Source organism: Mauremys mutica, chromosome 7, assembly GCF_020497125.1.
Source record: "Mauremys mutica isolate MM-2020 ecotype Southern chromosome 7, ASM2049712v1, whole genome shotgun sequence".
NCBI lineage: Eukaryota > Metazoa > Chordata > Testudines > Geoemydidae > Mauremys > Mauremys mutica.
The window spans coordinates 25,972,919-25,995,188 of NC_059078.1; the positions used below are offsets into that span (position 1 = coordinate 25,972,919).

The following is a 22,270-nucleotide window of genomic DNA, read 5'->3' on the forward strand; positions in this document are numbered from 1 at the left end:
GACTGTGTTTCTCAATGAGAGTTGTAGTTCAGAGATCAACATTCTCATTCTTTATGCCAGAGTTTTAGGCACTGAGCTGCACTAAGTGAAGCTTCTTAGTGGTCTCATGGTTAATGCGAAGTAATGGGCATTGCTGTAATGCAAGATGGAGGTAAAAAGAGGGAAGGCCAAACTTTCATAGCTAACCACATGAAAATAAGTACTACAGCATAAGCCACTTGGGATTCAGGAGCAGGCAGCAATCCAAAAGGACTCTGATGTTTCTGATCCTTTTAATAAAAATTTGAATGTATTCCACCAGTTGATGGAGCTGTCACAACCCCCTTCAATACTCTAGTTGCTTCCCCCTTTCAAACAGCATTTTATCTTATCAGGATAAGTTTTGTCTGGTTTGAGCCTCAGCCAGTTTTCAATCAGGCCTCTACTGAAGCCAGGCACTGGGAAAACAAAGAAACACAATGTCTCGGTTCTGATAAAATTGTTAGAGAGTTGAGTCTGATCAGCATACTACAGCACATTATAAAATGATTAACTCCTTCATTAAACTGTATTTATTATACAGGTGTGGTGGCATCTCCAGATTAAGACTGAGTTCAGTTTTTCACTTATGGCAGAGACTTTGACCTCTTTGTATGAGGAAACTGTGTATTTGTCCGAACTTACAGAACAAAATCTGCGAGGCAAGGATTGAAATTTCTGGAGATTTTCAGACTAAATAGTCACAACTGATACAGAAACACATTGTATGCAACATTAATATCCCTCATGGCACAATGCAAAACCTTGATTACATGCTCAGCAAGCAACATTAGCAAATATTCAGAGTTGACATGCGTACGTAGTATGTGTTGTGCTCTGTGTTTGTGAAGGAGGCATGAGGTTGTAATTAAGGTTTTACATTGTATTGTGAGCGAGATTAATGTGTTTGTCTGTGGTGTGTTTCCTCATAAGTTGGCGTCAGAAGGAAGTTCCTGTCACTGCCAGTGGAAATGCACTGTGTGGGCATTAGAGTGCAGTTAAGAGGTGTCCCATAATTTGTAATATCCTGGCTTTTTAGGGTTTGTGTTGGAGGCTGTCAAACGTATCCAGCCTTGTTTAGATATAGATTTTTTATATTAAGAAATCTCTTGGAGATTAAACAAAGGAAAGGAAAACTAGCACTCGTACTGCTCTTGAATCATTTAATGTTTTCAGTTCTGTCTTTCTATCTATAATATCCCTCTTTTTAACCCTTGTATCTGAAATATTACTATAAAGAATGGAATTTTTAAAATGATAGCACAACCTCAGTGAAATCCTTAAAGATGGTTTATCAGATGCTAGTATAATTACAGAATTTCAAATCTTTAAAATTATATGACATTAAAACAAAATGTAACCATTCTATCTAACATAAATCCAGTGTCTACACTACAAAGTTAGTTGCATAACTTGGTGCTGTGAAAAATTAAGCTGAGCTAAGCCCTGTCAACACCACTATGTTGACAGAAGAATAGTTCCATCAACTTCGCTACCACATCTCAGAGAGATGGATTTACTACAGCAATGGAAGGAACCCCTTCTGTTGCTGTAATAAGTGTCTGCATTACAGTGGCACTGCTGCAGTGCTGCATCAGTGTTCCTGTAATGTTTTCAGTGTAAATATACTGTGTTGGGGCATATCAGGCCCTTTGAGGGCTCCTGCTGGAAGCCACATGGTCCTACCACACGCACCTCCAGGAAGGAGCAGCTGAGATGGGTCCTCCAGGCCTGCCAAGAGAGGCTCAGATAAAGGGGGCTGAATGGCTGAAGCAGGTCAGTTCCTGGCTGGGACCAGAGGGGCAAAGAAGGGAGTGTGATGGGTTGGGTCACAGAAACCCCCTTGGGAACTGCCACCTGATGTGCTGGGACTGTCTCTGAGCCCATTTTCCTTGGCAGTTTGGGACTTCAGTACCTTGCCTTGTTTGAGCCAGACACACTTGCCTGCTGCAAACTCAGATCCAACCACATCCCCTGAAAGCTGCAGGCTTAACTGAAAACAGCTTAAGAAGTACTCCTGTCTCCAACACCCAGATACCCAGTTCTCAATGGGAGCTTAAAGCTTATACAGAGTAAACTCATAATTGTTTGTCTTCTATAACACTTATAGAGATATGCACAGCAGTTTGTTCCCCCAGGAATTAATTGCTTGCTCTGAGTTAATTAATAAGTAAAAAGTGACTTTATTAAATATAAAAAGTAAGATCTAAGTGGTTCCAAGTAATAACAGACAGAACAAAGTAAATTACCAAGCAAAATATAACAAAAACAGGCAAGTCTAAGGCTAATACAGTAAGAAATTAAATTCAGGTAAATCTCACCCTCAGATATGTTCCAATAAGCTTCTGTTAGAGACTAGACTTTCTCCTAATCTGGGTCCAGCATTCACTCACACCCCTGTAGTTACTGTCCTTTATTCCAGTTTCTTTTAGGCATCCTTTGGGGTGGAGAGTCTACCTCTTGAGCCAGCTGAAGACAAAATGGAGAGGTTTCCCAGGGCCTTATATAGTCTCTCTTGTGGGTGGAAACCCCTTCTCTCCCCCTCTGTTGAATCACGACTACAAGATGATGTTTTGGAGTCACATGGGCAAGTCACATGTCCATGCATGACTCAGTTCTTTACAGGCTGATGCCATTGTCTATATGTTAGCCCGAACATTCCCAGGAAAGCTCAATTGTGGATTGGCGTCTATCAAGGTCCATTGTTAGCCAAGTACTCCCATTTACTTGAATAACCCCTTCACACTATGTTGACCAAATCTGCCTTAGGTGCTTCCTACAGCAAACACTTTAAATACAAGCATAGAGCCAATGCTCATAACTTCAGATATAAAAATGATGCATGCATACAAATAGGATGAATACATGCAGTAGAACATAACCTTTGCAAAGATATGTTATGTGGCATATCTAGCATAAAACATATTCTAATTATGTCATATTTACACTCATAAGTATATTTCTATAAAGCATTATGGGGTGCAACATCACAGGGTGCTCCGCTCTGGCCAGTGGAGCTTGATGGGCTGGTTTACTGGCTCTGGCAATGACAGGTTCTGACAACCCTAAGGTAATGGGTGAAAGGAAAGGGGCTACATAGGAAAATGTAGCCCAGGGAATAGCCGCAGCAAATTGGAGGCAGAGGTACATGGCTGCTGTGTATAGGGTCTCTGGGTTGGGACCCAGAGTAGTAGGCAGGCCTGGGTCTCCCCCACTAGCCAGGGCTGGAGTGGTCTAAGCCCTGGAGAAAGGGGGATGTGGCTATTTTAAAAGCTAAGCAAAGAGCTGGAGTTTAAAGGGCCCAGAGGCATGGCTGAAGATCCTAGTGATGGTGATGACAGAGTTTGTTGAACTGTTTGCAATCCCGGAAGGGGACTAAACTTGAGAGGTGATCTCGCTGGAGAGTTGGGGTAGTGAGAACCTGTGAAGAAAGAGTCTCCAGGAAGGAAGCCCTGGGGCCATAGGCATCGACTTCCCCTCTGCCCAGTGAGTGCTCAACCCCCCCGCCCGCCCCTTGCCCTGCCCCTGCTCGCCTCTGCATCGCCCTCACCCCATCCCCATTCCACCCCTTCCCCAAAGTCCCTGCCCTACCCCACCTTTTCTCAGCCCAGCCCCGCCCCTTTCCACCCCCATTCCACTACCTTTCCCCTGCCCCTGCCCTGCCTCTTCTCCACCTCTCCCCTGAGCGTGTCGCAACCCCGTTCCTCCCGCTCCCTCCTGGAAAGTCCTAAGTGCCACCAAACAGCTATTAGGTGGGGAGAGGGGGCAGGAAGCACTGGGAGGGAGGGGGAGGAGTGAGGATGCAGTGTGCTTGGTGGGGTGAGAAGGAGGTGCGGAGGTGGGAGCTTGGCTGCCAGTGGGTGCGGAGCACCTGCTAATTTTCCCTGTGGGTGCTCCAGCCCCGGAGGACCCATGGAGTTGGTGCCTATGCCTGAGACAGTGCTCAGATAAAGGATCAAAGAAGAACTTTGCAGAACCTAGGTGTAGGGGCAAAGAACAGGGAACTTCAGCAAGTAATGGACAACGAGAAGGACTCCAGGGAAAGCAGTCGTGGAGTCAGTGCTCTATAACAGGCAGGGAAGGATTTAGTTAGCTTAAAGAAGGGGCTGAGGAACTAAGCCCAGAAAGCAGGTTGATGAATAAGCCAAAAGGAAGAAAAGAGTAATTTGTTTGGATATTTGTATAGACTTTCAACTGGACTTTAGTTACTCTGGAAGAGGTTTGTCCATTTTGGACTGTGTGACTGGGCTGGATGGCTAAGCCACTGAAGACCTGCCTAACAAGGACGACAACCTACAGGAGGAGCCAGGAGAAAAAAAACTGCAGCACCACACCCCGCTGACAGGAGGCACTCATGAGAGATGTGTGCCTCATCACATATACCCTTAGACTAAAAAAAATATTTTGCTTTAGCAGCAGTTTTGTAATGCTGATATGCTGTAGTGTACCTGCTGATGTTCTAGAATGCAGACTGGAAAAATAGTAAGGAAAATTTGCAAAACATTCAAGAAATAATTTGGAATGCCATCAGCTTCCTGTTTTGTTGATGGAATAAGTCAGGACAAATAATAGGTAATAGCTATTAAGAAAAATGGAAAAAAAAGTTAAAATGAAGATCTTTAGTGCTGTTAGAAAAATGAAGAAAGCAAGCAGTGAGGAAGAGGAAATTCTTGAAAAGTTCTGTGAAAAATGGAGACAGATATTGATTTCAATGAGAGCTCTATGGCTATACCAATGTGTAGTACTATTAAAATATACTCTGCTACTAAAGAGCAGCAGCACTTTCTACATTTGTTTGTTCTGAACACAATTATTTTAAAACAAGCTTCTGTTTTTAGTGGCAAAACTTTATCTGTGAGATAATGACCTTTATTGCACCAATCAACACCTCGTCTGGTTTATAATAAGCAATATGGACTGATGAAGCGGCCTTTTATCAGTTAGATAAGGACTCACTGGGATAGTTTCACCTCAGGCACTTAACATACTGCCAGTAAACTTTATCTGACCGATAAAGAATTGAGATGGAGGTCCTTGTTACTATTCTGAATCTTTAGAAATGAATAAAAAAAATCTCTAAACATTAGAGCACAGATATCCTTTTAAATGTTGGCATTTGGCCTGTGACTTTCCAAAGTTCTGTATTGGTTCCTAGAGGTAGAAGTTCGGAATAAAGAATGATGGTATTTCCTGTCCTTGGATAAGTGCCAAGACCAGCACTACAATATGATTTTAAGAGTTTCCAGAACTAACCAAGACAAGAAGGGCACTTTCTGAAATAATGGAGCCTTAGGGCTAATTCTGAAGTATATCATATAGTATAGTTCTATCCAGGACAATTATCTTAAGCATCCTGCCATCCAGTAAATCTGTATATTTAAAATATTTATTTTATAAATCACATATGCATTTGTTATATTTCTATTTGTGTCAGCCCAGGCAACCTTAATTCTGTCATTTTCTAACTTTTGATTGCTTGACTTTACAACATTAACATTCCTTTAACATAGTTTTTGTATGCAATATCTTAAGTTCTTAAAAAAGCAAATAGAAATAAACAGAAATCACATCGTATGGAACCCTATTAACCTTGACAAGGATCATCAGCAGGATTGGATCCTTCCATTCTACAGTACAGATCTCTAATTTGACTTAATAGTAGGGCTGTCAATTAATTGCAGTTAACTCAGGCAATTAACTCAAAAAAATTAATCACAATTAAAAAAATTAATCGCTATTAATCACAGTTTTAATTGCACTGTTAAACAATAGAATACCAATTGAAATGTATTAAACATTTTGGATGTTCTTCTACATTTTCATATACATTGTATTCTGTGTTGTATTTGAAATCAAAGTGTATATTATTTTTATTACAAATATTCGCACTGTAAAAATGATAAACAAAAGAAATAGTATTTTTCAATTCACCTCATAGAAGTACTGTAGTGCCGTCTCTTTATTGTGAAAGTGCAACTTACAAAGGTAGATTTTTTTTATTTGTTACATAACTGCACTCAAAAACAAAACGATGTAAAACTTTAGAGCCTACAAGGCCACTCAGTCCTACTTCTTGTTCAGCCAATTGCTAAGACAAACAAGTTTGTTTACATTTATAGGAGATAATGCTGCCCTCTTCTTATTTACAATGGCACCAGAAAGTGAGAACAGACATTTGCATGGCACTTTTGTAGCTGGCACTGTAAGGTATTTACATTTCAGATATGCTCAACGATCATATATCCCTTCATGCTTGGGCCACTGTTCCAGAGGACATTCTTCCATGCTGATGACGCTCATTAAAAAAATAATGCATTAATTAAATTTGTGACTGAACTCCTTAGGGGAGAATTGTATGTCTCCTGCTCTGTGTTTTACCCGCATTCTGCCATATATTTCATGTTGTAACAGTCTCAGATGATGACCCAGCACATGTTCATTTTAAGAACACTTTTACTGTAGATTTCACAAAACGTAAAGAAGGTACCAATGTGAGATTTCTAACCGACCCAAGGTTTAAGAATCTGAAGTGCCTTCCAAAATCTGAGAGGGACATGCTGTCAGAAGTCTTAAAGGAGCAGCATTCCGATGCATAAACTACAGAACCCGAACCACTAAAAAAGAAAACACCTGTTCTCACTTGTGGGTGACATTGTAAATAGGAAGTGGACAGCATTATCTCCTGCAAATGTAAACAAACTTGTTTGTCTTGGCAATTGGCTGAATAAGAAATAGGACTGAGTGGATTTGCAGGCTCTAAAATTTTACATTGTTTTATTTTTTAATGCAGTTTTTTGTACATAATTCTACATTTGTAAGTTCAACTTTCATGATAAAGGGATTGCACTACAATACTTGTATTAGGCGAATTGAAAAATACTATTTCTTTTGGTTTTTTACAGTGCAAGTAATTGTAATCATAAATATAAAGTGAGTGCTGTACACTTTGTATTCTCTGTTGTAATTCAAATCAATATAATTTAAAATGTAGAAAACTTCCAAAATATTTAAATAAATGGTATTCTATTATTGTTTAATGGCACGATTAATCACGATTAATTTTTTTAATTGCTTGACAGCCCTAGTTAATAGGGTAACTGGTAGCAATATTAGACATTATGCTCTCTGTGGACCAATTAGTAGAGGAGATAAGATGGGTCTTACCACTTTTTGCTAGACAGCAGAGAAATGTTGAGCCTCAAGAACCCTGGCTTCTATTCCCAGTTCTGCAGGGGAGTTTGGACTAGTGAGTACATACCTCTCCACTCCTATCCCAACAAACTTGCCCTCTTCTATCCCAGTCTCCCCTACTCTTATTATTTCCAGCATGTACCCATCTATTCCCAGCACGCCCCTGCCACCTCTTCTCACTCTCTGCACTGAGCTCACAGGACACACCATTACCCTGATGTCAGTTCTGGTGCCCAATGCAAACAGCAGGCCCCCGCAATCACAAAAGAAGTTTTCTTCAGCCCCTGCAGCCTGGGCTTTGGTATGCTCAGAGCAGACAGAACCTTTCAAGAATTTAGCCATCTATTCTGACAGGCCTCTTGAGTATGTGCAAACAGTGATTTTCAGAGGCTTATAACTTGGGCCAAATATGGGTGAATTTTCATGGGGAAGCACAAGGCACCTCTCTAACCTCAAGCTGACCACCCTGCCAAACCTGCTCCAAAGTATGTAAGCACTAGAGCTTCTCAATTGAATGGTTACACACATTTTTATAACACTTGTAAAACAATGCATTTTCCCCTAACCTTGTGTTCAGAAATGGCTGAACCACTTTTGCTGAAATTAAAAAAAAACAAACATCAACTTGCAACAGACACCAGGCATGGAAAAAATTCTGGCCGAATAATTTAAAAATATTAGGCCCTTTTGGCTATAGAATCATAGACTATCAGGGTTGGAAGGGACCTCAGGAGGTCATCTAGTCCAACCCCCTGCTCAAAGCAGGACCACCACCAACTAAATCATCCCAGCCAGGGCTTTGTCAAGCCTGACCTTAAAAACCTCTAAGGAAGGAGATTCCACCACCTCCCTAGATAACCCATTGCAGTGCTTCAGCACCCTCCTAGTGAAAAAGTTTTTCCTAATATCCAACCTAAACCTCCCCCACTGCAACTTGAGACCATTACTCCTTGTTCTGTCATAAGGTACCACTGAGAACAGTCTAGATCCATCCTCTTTGGAACCCCATTTCAGGAGTTGAAAGCAGCTATCAAATCCCCCCTCATTCTTCTCTTCTGCAGACTAAACAATCCCAGTTCCCTCAGCCTCTCCTCATAAGTCATGTGCTCCAGCCCCCTAATCATTTTTGTTGCCCTCCGCTGGACTCTTTCCAATTTTTCCACATACTTCTTGTAGTGTGGGGCCCAAAACTGGACACAGTACTCCAGATGAGGCCTCACCAATGTCTAATAGAGGGGAATGATTATGTCCCTTGATCTGCTGGCAATTCCCCTACTTATACAGCCCAAAATGCCATTACCCTTCTTGGCAACAAGGGTACACTGTTGACTCATATCCAGCTTCTCGTCCATTGTCACCCCTAGGTCCTTTTCTGCAGAATGGGAAGAATCCCATTCAGTCCCTAGTCTGTAAGAGTGAACGGGATTCTTCCGTCCTAAGTGCAGGACTCTGCACTTGTCCTTGTTGAACCTCATCAGGTTTCTTTTGGCCCAATCCTCTAATTTGTTAGGTTCCTCTGTATCCTATCCCTACTCTCCAGCGTATCTACCACTCTTCCCAGTTTAGTGTCATCTGCAAGAGTGCAGTCCACGCCATCCTCCAGATCATTAATGAAGATATTGAACAAAACCGACCCTTGGGGCACTCCGCTTGAAACCGGCTGTCAACTAGACATGGAGCCGTTGATCACTACCCGTTGAGCCCGACGATCTAGCCAGCTTTCTATCCACCTTATAGTCCATTCATCCAGACCATACTTCTTTAACTTGCTGGCAAGAATACTGTGGGAGACCGTATCAAAAGCTTTGCTAAAGTCAAGGAATAACACATCCACTGCTTTCCCCTCATCCACAGAACCAGTTATCTCCTCATAGAAGGCAATTAGGTTAGTCAGGCATGACTTGCCCTTGGTGAATCCATGCTGACTGTTCCTGATCACTTTCCTCTCCTCTAAGTGCTTCAGAATTGATTCCTTGAGGACCTGCTCCATGATTTTTTCCAGGAACTGAGGTGAGGCCCCCTCTACCATAAATAAGATATTTACTGAAGGAATATTTTTATGGTTCCCTGAGATATGAAAAAAACTTGGGGGGGGAATTATTGTCAAATATTAAAGTCTTACACAGATCTACTTAAAAGGCAAGATTGGGCATACAATAGTAAGAGGGCATCATTATACTGTAACAGCGTGGAAGGGAGAGTGGCATCTGTTAACTCATACATTTCTTGTCCCCTTCCTTGAGTGGCCTAGGGAATGGGCAGAGAGGGGTGGGGACTGGGAGGCTGCTAGATTGCCACCTTCCTGCAGCATGCCAGTCAGCACTACTGCATACTGCCCTATACATGGGGCTTGTGGAAAGCCATGCTTTGGCCCAAAAATTGTATCCGTTCTATAGATCGTTAGTTTATAAACCATCCATCTCAATCTGTTACTAAATAGACTCAGTACACATATACATACTCTATATGGATCTGTAATATGTTGCCTCTTTATTTTAGGGACCAGAATTTGTTGTCAGTTAGAAACCTGTGACATCCACTGAAGTCAAAAGTCTCTGGTTCTGCATAGATTTAATTAGGGCAGTGTGTGGATCAGAATCTACTTTAACATGCTGAAATATTTGGTTTTTGCACCTTTCGGAGCTGTGTGGGATGCAGACAGGACAAAATGTGTTCCACTGTGCCTCCCTGCAGTAGAGTGGTCATCCTCTAAAGATTTGCCTACCATGCCTTAGTTAATGCTTGTTTAATATCTGCAGTATTTTCTATACTTCCCTAAACTGTAGTTAGAATACCATTATCTAAGGTAATTGCCAAGATTTTAATGGTGACCATGATAAATGCCTCTATATACAAACTCTTATTGATATTCATATGGTATTTCACATTACCACTTTAACTCATTCCCATAATATTGGCTAGCAGAATTTATTTGGCATTGTCTAGACTTTTGATGGTGGTAGACTCAGAATTTAAAAAAAAATTGTAAATATATACAGCACTCTGTGTATGTGGCAATGAGAGCATTGTGTATAAGCAATTTAGTGATCATTTTCTGTGTTTGATTTTAGACACAAATTCAGACCAAAGATATTTCTTCCCAGCCCTGTCAATCATGGCAGAAACCCCATTGTACTGGCATCCCCCCCAAACCCCCGCTTTTTTACAGTAGAAGAAAGAAGAGAAGATTCTGTAGTTTTGCTAAATTAGTAACTACAAGTTTCAATATACCAGACGTCTCTATGAGTAAGAAATATTGCAATAAGTTATAAACTTAGTTCATCTCTGAATTATGCATTGTGTACTTAGGGTCTAAGAGAGCTATAGTATGTTTATCTGTTGACTTCCACTGAGATTTAGGGTCTATTTCTTCTTAATAACTTGCTTTGTTTTGTTTGACATGTATTTTATGTCTTCCATGTGCGTGGATACATAAGATACACAATCGTGGGTGAGGGTCTTGAGAGAAAGTGCAGCACTATAAGCAGTAATAATAGTAATTGTAAGACAAAAAATGGGACATACTTTTCTTTTATCTTGTATCTTTCCTTCACTGGTCTTGGGATGTTACTAAATTGCATAAAACTGTACATAAGAAATTGAATCATATTATTCTTTTATTGTATTTAAAAGTTTAATTCTTGGCAGTCCACAAAACTGACAAGAAAATATATCCATTACTTTTCCTGCTGACTTGCAATTATTGTCCTCACTCCAAAAGAAATGTTTTTGCTAAGCTTACTGCTGATTGACATCCATTATTCAAACTGAGACTAGAGTACAAATTGACCCTTTATGTTAATGGCTTTTATATTCAGAGATCTGGGTTCAAGTGGTGATTATTGTAGATCACAAGCCTTATGAATTTGGTGGTGGTGGTATAGATTATAAAACTCCTACTTTTTCTTTGAGTAGTGTCCCTAATGGTGCTCCACTCTAGTAATGTCCCTATGGATGCTCATCTAAGTGCGCTTGCACCCCATGCGTATCAGATCACAGATTTTTGGTAGCAATGTCTGTTCGGCCTGTGTATGCATGCCCTGCAGCCTTGTGCCCTACACCCATGGCTATATAGTTCTTTCAGTGATGACTGCTCATCTTGGCAGACTAGGAATTCCCATCACTCAATGATTGCCTCTCAAGGTATGCTCCCACAACAAAGCTTCAGTGGACACTAAAAGGGACAGCAACCTATTTCTCAGACTGGGACTACAATTAAACATTCAAAAATCCACCTTAACCCCAGTGCAAAGTTTGGAGTTCATAGGCGCTTACCTCAGTGCAATAATGGTCAAAGCATACTTTCCTTCACATAGGTTCATAACCCTCACCAATTTACTCAGTATAGTTCAGATCAGCCCCCAGACATGAGCCAGAAATGGTCTCCAGCTGTTGGTACATATGGTGGCTGGCACTTTTGTAATAAAGCATTCAAGACTTCACATGTGCTGCCTCCAAGGGTAGCTCAAAACTGTTTATTTGCCAAGCAAACACAGTTTGAACAAATTAGTTTCAGTGACTTCGGTCATAAAAAACTCCCTCGACTTCTGGAAGGACACTCACAATGTTTGTGAAGGGTTCCCCTTTGATCAGCCCTCAACAATGTCAATTATAACAGACACATCTCCACCTAGATACTCACACTGTTCAAGACAAGGGGTCTCCTCTCGAGTCCACTCTGCAGTAGAACGCAGAGCAGTCAGAAATGCCTGTCTCCATTTCCTTCCCCTGATTAGGGGCAAATATGTGAAGATTGTAATGAGAATCATGTCATGCATATTCTATATCAACTGTCAAGGGAGAGTGAGATCACCTTCCATCTGCACTGAAGCAGTGAGGCTCTGGAACTGGTGCATACAAAACCAGATCAATATCTCAGCAGCTTACCTTCTGGGTATACAAAACATCACAGCAGGTGCTTCTTTCAAGATCACAAATGGGAGATAGATCCCATTACACACCACTGGATATTTCAGTATTGGGGTGTCCTGCAGATAGACCTGTTCACCATAGCCAAGAGCAAGAAGTGCTCCCTGCTCAAGAAGTAGCTAGGTCACCACTCCTTGGAGGATTCCTTTAATCTTTGTTGGAGTTTAGGCCTGCTGTATGCATTCCTCCAACTCCCTTAATATCCAAGGTGCTGTTCAAGATACAAAAAGATACAGACAGGTTTATTCTAGTAGTTCTGATGTGGCCCAAGACAAACATTGTTCCCTTACCACATCCACCTTGTTGTTTGTCAACTGATCTCTCTCCAGACCATCTCCTACCTTCTCTCTAAGGATGCCAGTCAAATCGTTCACCTCAATTTCGAGGTTCTTAGTCTCAAAGTATTGCTGATAGATGGTTAACAGGGTTAGAGGATGTAAAGAGAGTGCTATTACATAGTAGGAAACAATCCACTCATGACACCTACGTGCAAAAGTGGATAAGGTTCAGTCACTGTTGTTACCTAAGACATCTATCACCTACATCCTCTTCATTATCAGTTATACTGGATTACATAGTTAGAGCTAAAAATGATAGGATTGTCTCTAAACTCTGTTAGGGTGCACTTGGCCGTTATGACCTCAACTTGGTGCTCAGTTGCCTTACGAGGCCCCCTCTTTGAACTATGGCTATCTGCTTCCTTCTACACTTATCTAGGAAAACAGTCTTTCGAGTAGCCATTACGTTTGCTCAAAAAGTTGGAAAATTAGGGGCTTTGATGGCATACCCTCTTCACAGTCTTTTTTTAACGATAAAGTCACATTACGACAGCATCCCAATTTCTTACAAAAGATATCTTCAGACTTCCAAATAAACCAATCTACCCATCTAACCAGTTTTCTTCCCTAAATCACACCAGGATAAAGGAGATGCGGCATTACATATACACAGTGTCAGGAGGGCATTAGCCTTTTACCTAGACAGGACTAAGGCCTTGAGAACATCTCCCAGATTGTTTCTCTCCATTGCGGACAGAACTGTGGGATCTCCAGTTTCCAAGAAAAGACTCTCTACCTCAATAGCCTTTCTTAAGAACGTTCCAGAAATATGTAGATCCACGACTTGGACCTCTGTACATACATTTTCTGAACACTATGCGGTCACTCTTGCCTCAGTTTGTAAAGCCATGTTTGACTCTATTGTACTGTCTTCAGTCTTTGACTTGACTCTGAAGACCACCCCTCCATGGAAGTACTGCTTGGTAGTCACCTGGAGTGGAGCACCCATAGAGACGTTACTTGAAGAGAAGATTACTCACTTCTTTATTCTCAACAGCTTTGCTATCTGCCCTCCTACCCTCTGCTTTGGTATTCTATACAATAGAGGTAAGCAGCTCTTTATAGCCATGGTGCAGGGCATGAGGCTGCAGAGGGCGCATGCATGGACTGAATGGAAATGGCGACCTAAAGTCTCCAATCTGAGGTGCATGGATTTCAAGTGCACCTAGAGTGGAGCACACATAGGGACACACATCTCAAAGAACCAGTTATTGCACAGAGTGAATAGTCTCTTCATGTGAAACAAGGTGACACAATTACGGTAGTAATCTCTTTTTGTAAAGAACTCAGGAGTTGGTCAGTATGGATGTGGCCATACAGAATAAGCCTCATCAATGGAGCTTTGTAGAATAGCTTGCTGCACCATTCTAGGCTCCAGCTGGTTTAATTAGTCTCTCGTTTTCAGAGGGACCAAATTCAACAAGACAACAAAGCACAGGCTTGAGAAAGAACTCATATCATATGATCCTATGTATTGATCATCTGCTAAAACAATTAGCAGGCTTTCCGTTGCAAAAATCTTTGAGTAGCTTGATCTTTGTTATTCAGTAATGAAGGACTGAAGCTAATTTGCTCCAATGTTTCTGTAAATTCTCTTTGGCTTCCAGTTTGTATCCTTGTTTTCAGTTTTTCCATATTTGGCTTCCTTTTTCTTTTTGGCTCATAGCAAAACTAAAATCAAGTGCAAACTAATGCTTTTATGTTTTCATCTCATCTCAATGCACTTTTGAAGCACATAGCATCATAGAAATGTAGAGATGGAAGTGATCTCAAGAAGTCATCAAGGACAGCCCCCTGTGCTGTGGCAGGATTTAGTAAACCTAGACCGTCCCTGACAGGTGTCTGTCCAATTTGTGCTTAAAAACCTCCAATGATGGGGATTCTACAACTTCCTTGGAAGCCCGTTCCAGAGCTTTATTACCCTTTTAGTTAGAAAGTTTTTCCTAATAGCTAGCCTAAATCTCCTGTGCTGCAGATTAAGCCCATTATTTCTTGGCCTACCTCCAGAGGACATGGAGACCAACTGATCACAGTCCTCCTTATAACTGTCCTTAACATAATTGAAGAGTTCCCCCTTAGTCTTCTTGTCTCAACATGCTCGGTTTTTAAAGCCTTCCTCACAGATCAGGTTTTCTAAACCTTTTATAATTTTTGTTGCTTGCCTCTGGATACTCTCCAATTTGTCCTCATCTTTCCTAAAGTGTGGCACCCAGAATTGGACACAGTACTGCAGCTGAAGCCTTACCAGCTCCAAGTAGAGTGTGACAGTTACCTCCCATATCTTAGATACAACACTCCTCTTAGTACACCCCAGAATGATATGAGCCTTTTTTGCAGCTGCATCACATTGACTCTTATTCAGTTTGTGATCTGCTATAACAAGATTACTTTTTCTGGTTTTTAAGTACCCTAAGATGAATTTCACCAGGCCCTACTGACTTGAATACAGCTAATGTATCTATATATTCTTTAACTGTTGTTTTTTCCTATTTTGGCTTGCTTTCCGCTTGTTGTTCATATTAATTCATTTGGGTATCTGGTCACCATTAACTTTTTTAGTGAAGACTGCAGCAAAAAAGGAATTAAACAGCTCAGCCTTCTTGATGCCATCAGTTATTAGCTCTCCTTCCCTGCTAAGTAGAGGACTCACACTTTCCTTTGCCTTTCTTTTGCATCTAATGTATTTAAAGAACTTCTACTTATTCCTTTTTATATCCCTTGCTAGGTGTATTTCATTTTGTTCCTTAGCTTTTCTGATTTTGTCCCCACATGCTTGCACTATTCTTTTCTACTTCTCGTTAGCAATTCCACTTTTTGTAGAATTCCTTTTTCATTTTCAGGTAATTAAAAAGCTTCTGGTGGAGCCATATTAGTCTCTTTAGTTGCATCATTAGTTGCTTGCAGATTCACATAAACAGACAATTTCATTTGACCTTAAGTTTAATGAAAGAGAAATCTCTGCAATCTTGTCAAATAACGTATGAAAATTAAAGCAAAAATCAAAACCAACCAAACAAAACTTCTGGTTGAATAGAAAGTGTTTGGAATTCCTTAAGTCTAAACTTGTAGTCATGTACAATGAGGGTCTTGATCCTGCAATCCTTGTGGGGTGCACACCAAGGAGTACAAGGTTGTTGCCCTCCAGCTCATGTGCTAACAAAGGCTCCCCATAAGTACAAATGAAGTTATGTACTAAGAACCAGATTTTCAAAAAAGCTCATCAGTTTCTGTGCATGTTCGGTGTTCAGCGCATTTGAAAATCTGGCCACTTATAATCAATACTGTAAATTAGAGTTGAGCTGTTCTCAAAATGTGGCCCTATTTGTGAGCGCTGAACACTGGAAAATCTGGCCTTGTGTATGGTCCTCTGCATCAAGCAGATTCTTAAACCCTTTGCGCACCTACTCCCTTACTTTCAAGTGCAAGATGATAAAGGGGTTGAGCATGAACAGATAATGTTTGGGGAAATATGGGTTTATGGGTAATTCATAGGCTATAGCAGGGTATTTAGCTGTAGCCCTTATGCTACAAGCCAAGTAACTTGATGGCCTTGCAGCAGTGTTCTCATTAATGCAATATTAGGTCCCCCTGACATCTTGTTTTACTCTATTTTTAACACACAATTATATGTAAACCTACTCTACACCGGCACTGTTTAGGCTCAAGCCCTATATATTAGTTTGCAAGTGTTTCTGATATATTTTTTCATTCACATGATGTAAGCTATTTTGTATGCATTAATATCAGTAACTTGAAGAAAACAGATATGCTTCTGCTCTCTTTTTATGTAAAAATAATGAACTTATGAACTATATACATATCAAGGATACATTGAACTGGGTAATTCATCAGTGCGTTTTCAGGTGGTGAGCCTTGCGGAGTACAAATAGGCAAGGGCCAGGAATGGGAGTCCCAGAAATCATATCAGATGCATCTGGAGGATGTGCCCCTGCTGGGGACACTAATGGTGTTGGGCAGCTGCTGCAAGCTAGTCTGCAGTTGCTGCGACAACTTCAGGCATCTGTGGGTGATGGGTCTGGCCTGGGTTCCAGGGGAGGCCCAGCATGGAGTTTGGGACTCGGGAAACGGGTAGGTGAGCAGACCCCCCCCCCCCACAGGTTGGGGTGCAGTGGTGTGGTTGAAACCCCTGGGCACATGTCAACTCACCAGTTGTTAAGACAGATAACCTTCTGGAATAGAATTGAGCTTCCTGGGGGGGCTTTGCGGGAACAAGGCACCGAGGAGGCCCTATCAGTCAGTCCCCAGTATGATTATGCTGGGGTGGGTGACCCGACGGAATTCACCTGCTCAGTACAACTAAAGATAAAATCCTGAGAGGGGAATACGTGGACATATTATCCCTCTTGCACAGGGGGGTGTTCACAGAGCGTAAGCAGGGACAGATCACACAGAATAAGGAGTTGCCCAAGCAGCCACAGTTGCCTTCCAGTTGGGAAAATTGTAAGACTGCCTTCCTTATCTATGCAGGTGTTATAACACAGGCTTACCCAGAGAAAAGCCCAGCCTTGTTTAAGTATATGGCTATAATCAGGTGGGCATACAATATGTTTGGGGGCATGTCTTGGTTTAATTATGATGAGCAGTTTCGATTAAGGGTAGCAACACAAACTGAGATCCAGTGGTACATACCTCATCACACACTGTGGTTAGAGTGGATGACTCCGTGGGGACCAGGAGTTCACATGGACAGTGGCCTGTTCCTTCCACTGCAAGCTCAGGAGGGACATGAGTCACATAATAATATTTGCTGGGCATTTAATAACAATGGTTGTTTTCGCAGCCCCTGTAGATTCAAGCATGTGTGCGAGATATGCTTTGGGACCCATTTGGCCCATTCTTGCCAAAGGGGATGATCACAAGGGGAAAACAGGATTGGGGGTGGGTGGAGTGCCAACTACAGGTTTGGCTCGGCTGAAACAGGTCATGCGGTGCAGAACACAGGCAGGGTAGGGAGGCAAGCTGGGGGCAGTCCAATGGGCACGGGCACCATTGCCAGTTAGGCTTAAGGTGTTCAGGGTTTCCTATGATATTACCCTAATAAAGCACATGTGGCAAATTTTTTTGGGGGGGTTAACTTTGGGATTTCGGATCCCCTTTTTGGGGAGTAGCACCCACGTAAAGTAAAAAAAAAATCAATTGCCTATAGGGAACCTAAGGATCTCCCTCCCACCCCAGGTTCGGTCCCCAACAGCACTCCAAGTGAATATTGAGTAATACATCACCTTTCATACCCACAAGGCAGCTCCGTTCACACAACAATGAACCAGGTGGCCTGGCAAAACATTTGGGAGTACCCCATGCAGAAGACGAGACAGAGGGCCCTTCCACTACATTAGCATACCTGGGTATCGAGTGAACACGAAGGCAGGCATATTACAGCTCCCTCGCAATAAAAGTATGTGTTTCCTGTATGACAACATGGCAGGCCAAACTTCCACCTTACGCAGAGTTATGATGTTAGTGAGTGAATTTGTGTCACAGTGTTTGAGCCTTAACATCTCTTTTCCTTCCAAGCATGGGTCCGCAGTTGGAGGATGGCATAGTGCATGCCCTGTCTTGTTTGCAGTCTTGGGGCCTGCACCAGGAGTTAGCGACTAACTTAAGTAGATGCCACTGGTGCTATGGAGCTCTGGCATACGAGGGTCTGGGAGGCTGGTAACCTGTATAGCCCATCAGGTAGAGATGGGTGTTGCAGGACATGGCATTGTCAACCCAGCTGTGGGAGTCCTTGATGATCCTTGCGTAGTTCAAAGGACAACCATGTTCATTGGAGCGGGGAGGGGAGTTCACTGATCAAACTTGAGGGGTAACATGTTTTTGGGCTGCTACACAAAAGTCCATTGAAAGATGTCTGGGACCCCAAGTAGGTGTGGGGAGAGGCAGCCAAGCTAATTGCTGGTGCCTCCTTGTGGCGGATGCACAGTGCAGGTACTCCACAGGGAAGGCATCCAATGACCAGATAAATGGCCTGGTAAAGGACTTAAACAGGAGGTGCTGGTTAAAGGAATGGAACGGTGTGGGATTTGGGGCTCCTATGGCTGGAATGGCAGGGAGTCAACCCCCCTTTCTTATAGCCCACCTTAACCCTCCTACAAGGGGAGATGGATGGCAAGGTCCCAGCAATGGATTTGCTGGAGGGACCTAGATGGAAAAAGAGGGGGAGCTGGTAGAAGCCCCCCACCCGGGTAATTACAAAACAAACAGGATTTACCTGCACTGTACACTTTTAACTGCTGGATTGTAATGATAAAGTTGCAGCCTGATTAAATCCATACCAAGTGTCTCCTGTCCTTCTTTCAGTATAACTGGACAATCTGACCCTTACTATGGTGCCTAAGTGAATACTGAGCAATTCTAAAAACCCTACCAGAAGTTAATGCAAATTTCCAAGTGAATTGGACATCTTCAGGATGTTGTCTTCTGCAACTAGGGTGACCAGATGTCCCGATTTTATATATTGCAATATTTGGGACTTTATCTTATATAGGCATCTATTACCCCCTATCCCTTGTCCTGATTTTTCATGCTTGCTATCTGGTCACCCTATCTGCAATGCAATATTTATTGTAGTGATATTCGAGTAGGTAGGTAACCTTAACAAAATACCTGCTACATCACTACTACTAGATGCCTTATCGTGGCATTGAGTTACTGAAAACAGTTGTAGATAACTTAATTTTGGGGGGTTTCTGTAATGTGTGTACTAAATAACGTTTTTCCACAGCCAGTAAGCAAATATTTGGAAAATATTCTGTGGTTGATTTTTCTTCCTTAAGTCCACATGCTTGTTATTGGCCAGATTACATCTTTAAACCAAAATGAATGAGGAATCCTTGTGGCATCTTAGAGACTAACAAATTTATTTGGGCATAAGCTTTTTTTTTTCTCCACGAAAGCTTATGCCCAAATGAATTTGTTAGTCTCTAAAGTGCCACAAGGACTCCTCATTCTTTTTGCTGATACAGACCAACACGGCTACCACTCTGAAATCTTTAAAACACTGGCTGCTTTTTAGATGAGTGGTGTGGCAATGACAAACTCAGCCAGAATTCCTCCCGGGGGGCTTTGGGGAGTGCAAGCTGGAGCAGAAGCTGTGCCACTTTTTGCAATGGGGGCACATGATCTTTCCTGTGTTGGCTCAGCTTTGCTGGCTGATGTGAAGGAGCCAACAGGGCTATGGGATCTTTGAGCCCTGTTTTGAGAAGCTGCTTGGTTAGCATTGAGACTGCATACCCAGACCCCAACCTGATTGGAGATGGCTACATTGTCAGTCTTGTGCCTTCTCCGTACCCCTGTTCACTTATGTAGGATCAATTATAATCTTGTCTTAAAAATGCAAATACATAGCTACTGGTTTACAGAATTAATTTTTCCTGTAATATTATTAATTTGTAATATATTGTGTAATGCAGCTTCTGAAAGACTACAGAAAAAGACAGGTCTGTAGTGCAAGCTGTTAAAACACTGAACAGTTTGTGGAGACTTTGCAATGGAAATATCATTTATCTTTCTATGAAGTTAGTTCAGGATCAAGCTGAGGGTGATATTCCAGACTCTATGTAACATGATTGTTCCTTACTACACTGCTGGGCAATATATCCTTTGTTAATGACTATATATTGATGACTGAAAAGGAAAGCCTGACTAACTGCAGTGAAAATAACGTTCCCCTTGAGAAACTTTGTTTGATAAAATGATGACCTTACGGTATAACTTTAGATATTGAGCCTTCCGAAAAAAATAAATATTACTATTTTTTCTTAATCAGTGGAAAAAAGTGCCTAAGGAGAGTGAAATAAATCAATATTTTTGAAAATGTAAACCATTCCTAACCTAACAAGTAAAAACATTACTTTTTATACTTTCAGGATTTGGTCCAAATACATGTCACAGTTCATTTTTTCATCTAGAGAATGAACTTTGAACCCCTGTTTTCACTCTGTAAGCATTTCCAGTTATGGAACTTATCTCATAAATTGATAAGAATTTTCTATGAACTCCCTTCTATGGAAAGGTGTATTAATTTTTTCCTGAATCATTCTAATACTGTTATAATCTCACTTCAGTACAACAAGCTCTACCCTATCCAGGTGAATGTGTGTTTTAGCTTTCTAAACTGTAGTAATGGTATATTTTCTTAAGTGCAGTCCCATATGTTCTAAGACGCTATCAAGATAAAATCGTATTTAAATGAAATGCATATTTATGTTGAAACTGCCATTTATGTTTTTTGTTTATATTTGGCATTTCTCTTGTTTGGACAATTAAAATAGCCTGCTCACTTTCAATTTTATTTACGATGCCTACTTCAGTTATTAGTCTGTTTCTTATCTGATTCTCATGCAGCAGAGCTGCACAATGTATTCTGTTTTGGGTTACAGCACAAGCAGACAGTGTTTAAAATGACATTTGAACTGTTTTCACTGAGATTCCAATCATGTTAGGTTATATACAATTCTACTATTTGTAAAATTATAAAATCATATCTTTAGTATATTGTATATGGAAAAAAGGCATTTTGTGAGTGGGAAGGGTGAAAGAACCACAAAGCAGAGTGGTTCAGGCATCTCTATGGCAAACAGAAGGGCCCGCTCACGTCTTAAGAGTTTATGCCCATTGACACTTATTAATAATAAATAAATTTACTTTGTTTTGTCAGACTTGGTATACAATATATTTGATATGGATAATTTGTACAGGTATTTCTTTTAAGGAAAACAAGTTCCTCACAAGCCAATCAAGATTCCCCATTGTTACGAGAACTTCACAATGACAACAAAATGTCCAAACTTCATGTTAATATGTCCACAGCACTTAAGAGATGAAGAGCCACAGGCTTTGTACATTCTCTTAAGAAGGATGTTTTGAATTTTAATTTGTACACAGCAACCACTGACTACACAGTGACATGTTTAAGGTCTTCAACCTCTGCAAATTGTTATCATTCCACCAAAACCAAAGTTTGATGATAAAACATCAACTACTAGCTGAGCACAGTACATAACTAGATTTTTAGGGTTTTTTAAAATTGACTGGAATGATCTCTTCCATTTGTTATTTTTAATCCAACGCCCCCCCAGTAGAGGTTCTAACAAGGTGGAAATATGATACTATCAGTAAAGCATTATACAGGTGTTGTTTCTCCATCCCTTTGCATCTTACTAAGTCCAGAGAATACCTTCCTCAATCCCTCTCTACAGAGGTTCAGGCAAGGACTTCCTCAGAACCCTTTGTCTTAGTCCATGAACACTGTACAAAGACCACTGGATCCCTTCAATCCTCCCTTCCAATTTGCAGCAGTTTATTTGAATACACATTTCATTGTACAGTTAAGTTACTATTCACACACAGAGCTGTTCACTGTTCTTCATTGAGGGTTCTTTTCATGTCAGCTTTCAACTGCCACCTGTTCTGGCTGTTCAAAAATTATCAGTTTTTTACAATGGAAAATGGGCATTTTTCTCTCTTCCCCCTTCCTTCTCTCTTCCTGCTGAGAAAAGGCCAAAGTTTTTGTTTGTTTGTTTGTTTTTACAGTTCAACGATTTTGTTGTCTTTCTCTGTTTTTATATGTGCAGTAAGCACACACAGGCATACATAAGCTTTTAGTAGCTATAATACTGGATCTTTTTAAAGAGAAGAGCTATAACATTGCTATTTACCTCCCTCCACACTACATACTTTTAAAATGGTTAACAGACAGACTAGCTGAAATTTAGTGAGAGAAGATATCTCCACAGCAGTTTGCCCTTAAATATAGTTAGTGGAATCCTGAG

The 22,270-nt window shown here is 41.2% G+C and overlaps 1 protein-coding gene across 8 annotated transcripts in view; it reads left to right on the forward strand.

Annotated features, from left to right (window-relative positions):
• Positions 1–22,270, forward strand: part of ERC2 (ELKS/RAB6-interacting/CAST family member 2) — an 829,394-nt gene that overhangs the window by 535,158 nt on the left and 271,966 nt on the right. The gene's annotated exons all lie outside the window — the stretch shown is intronic.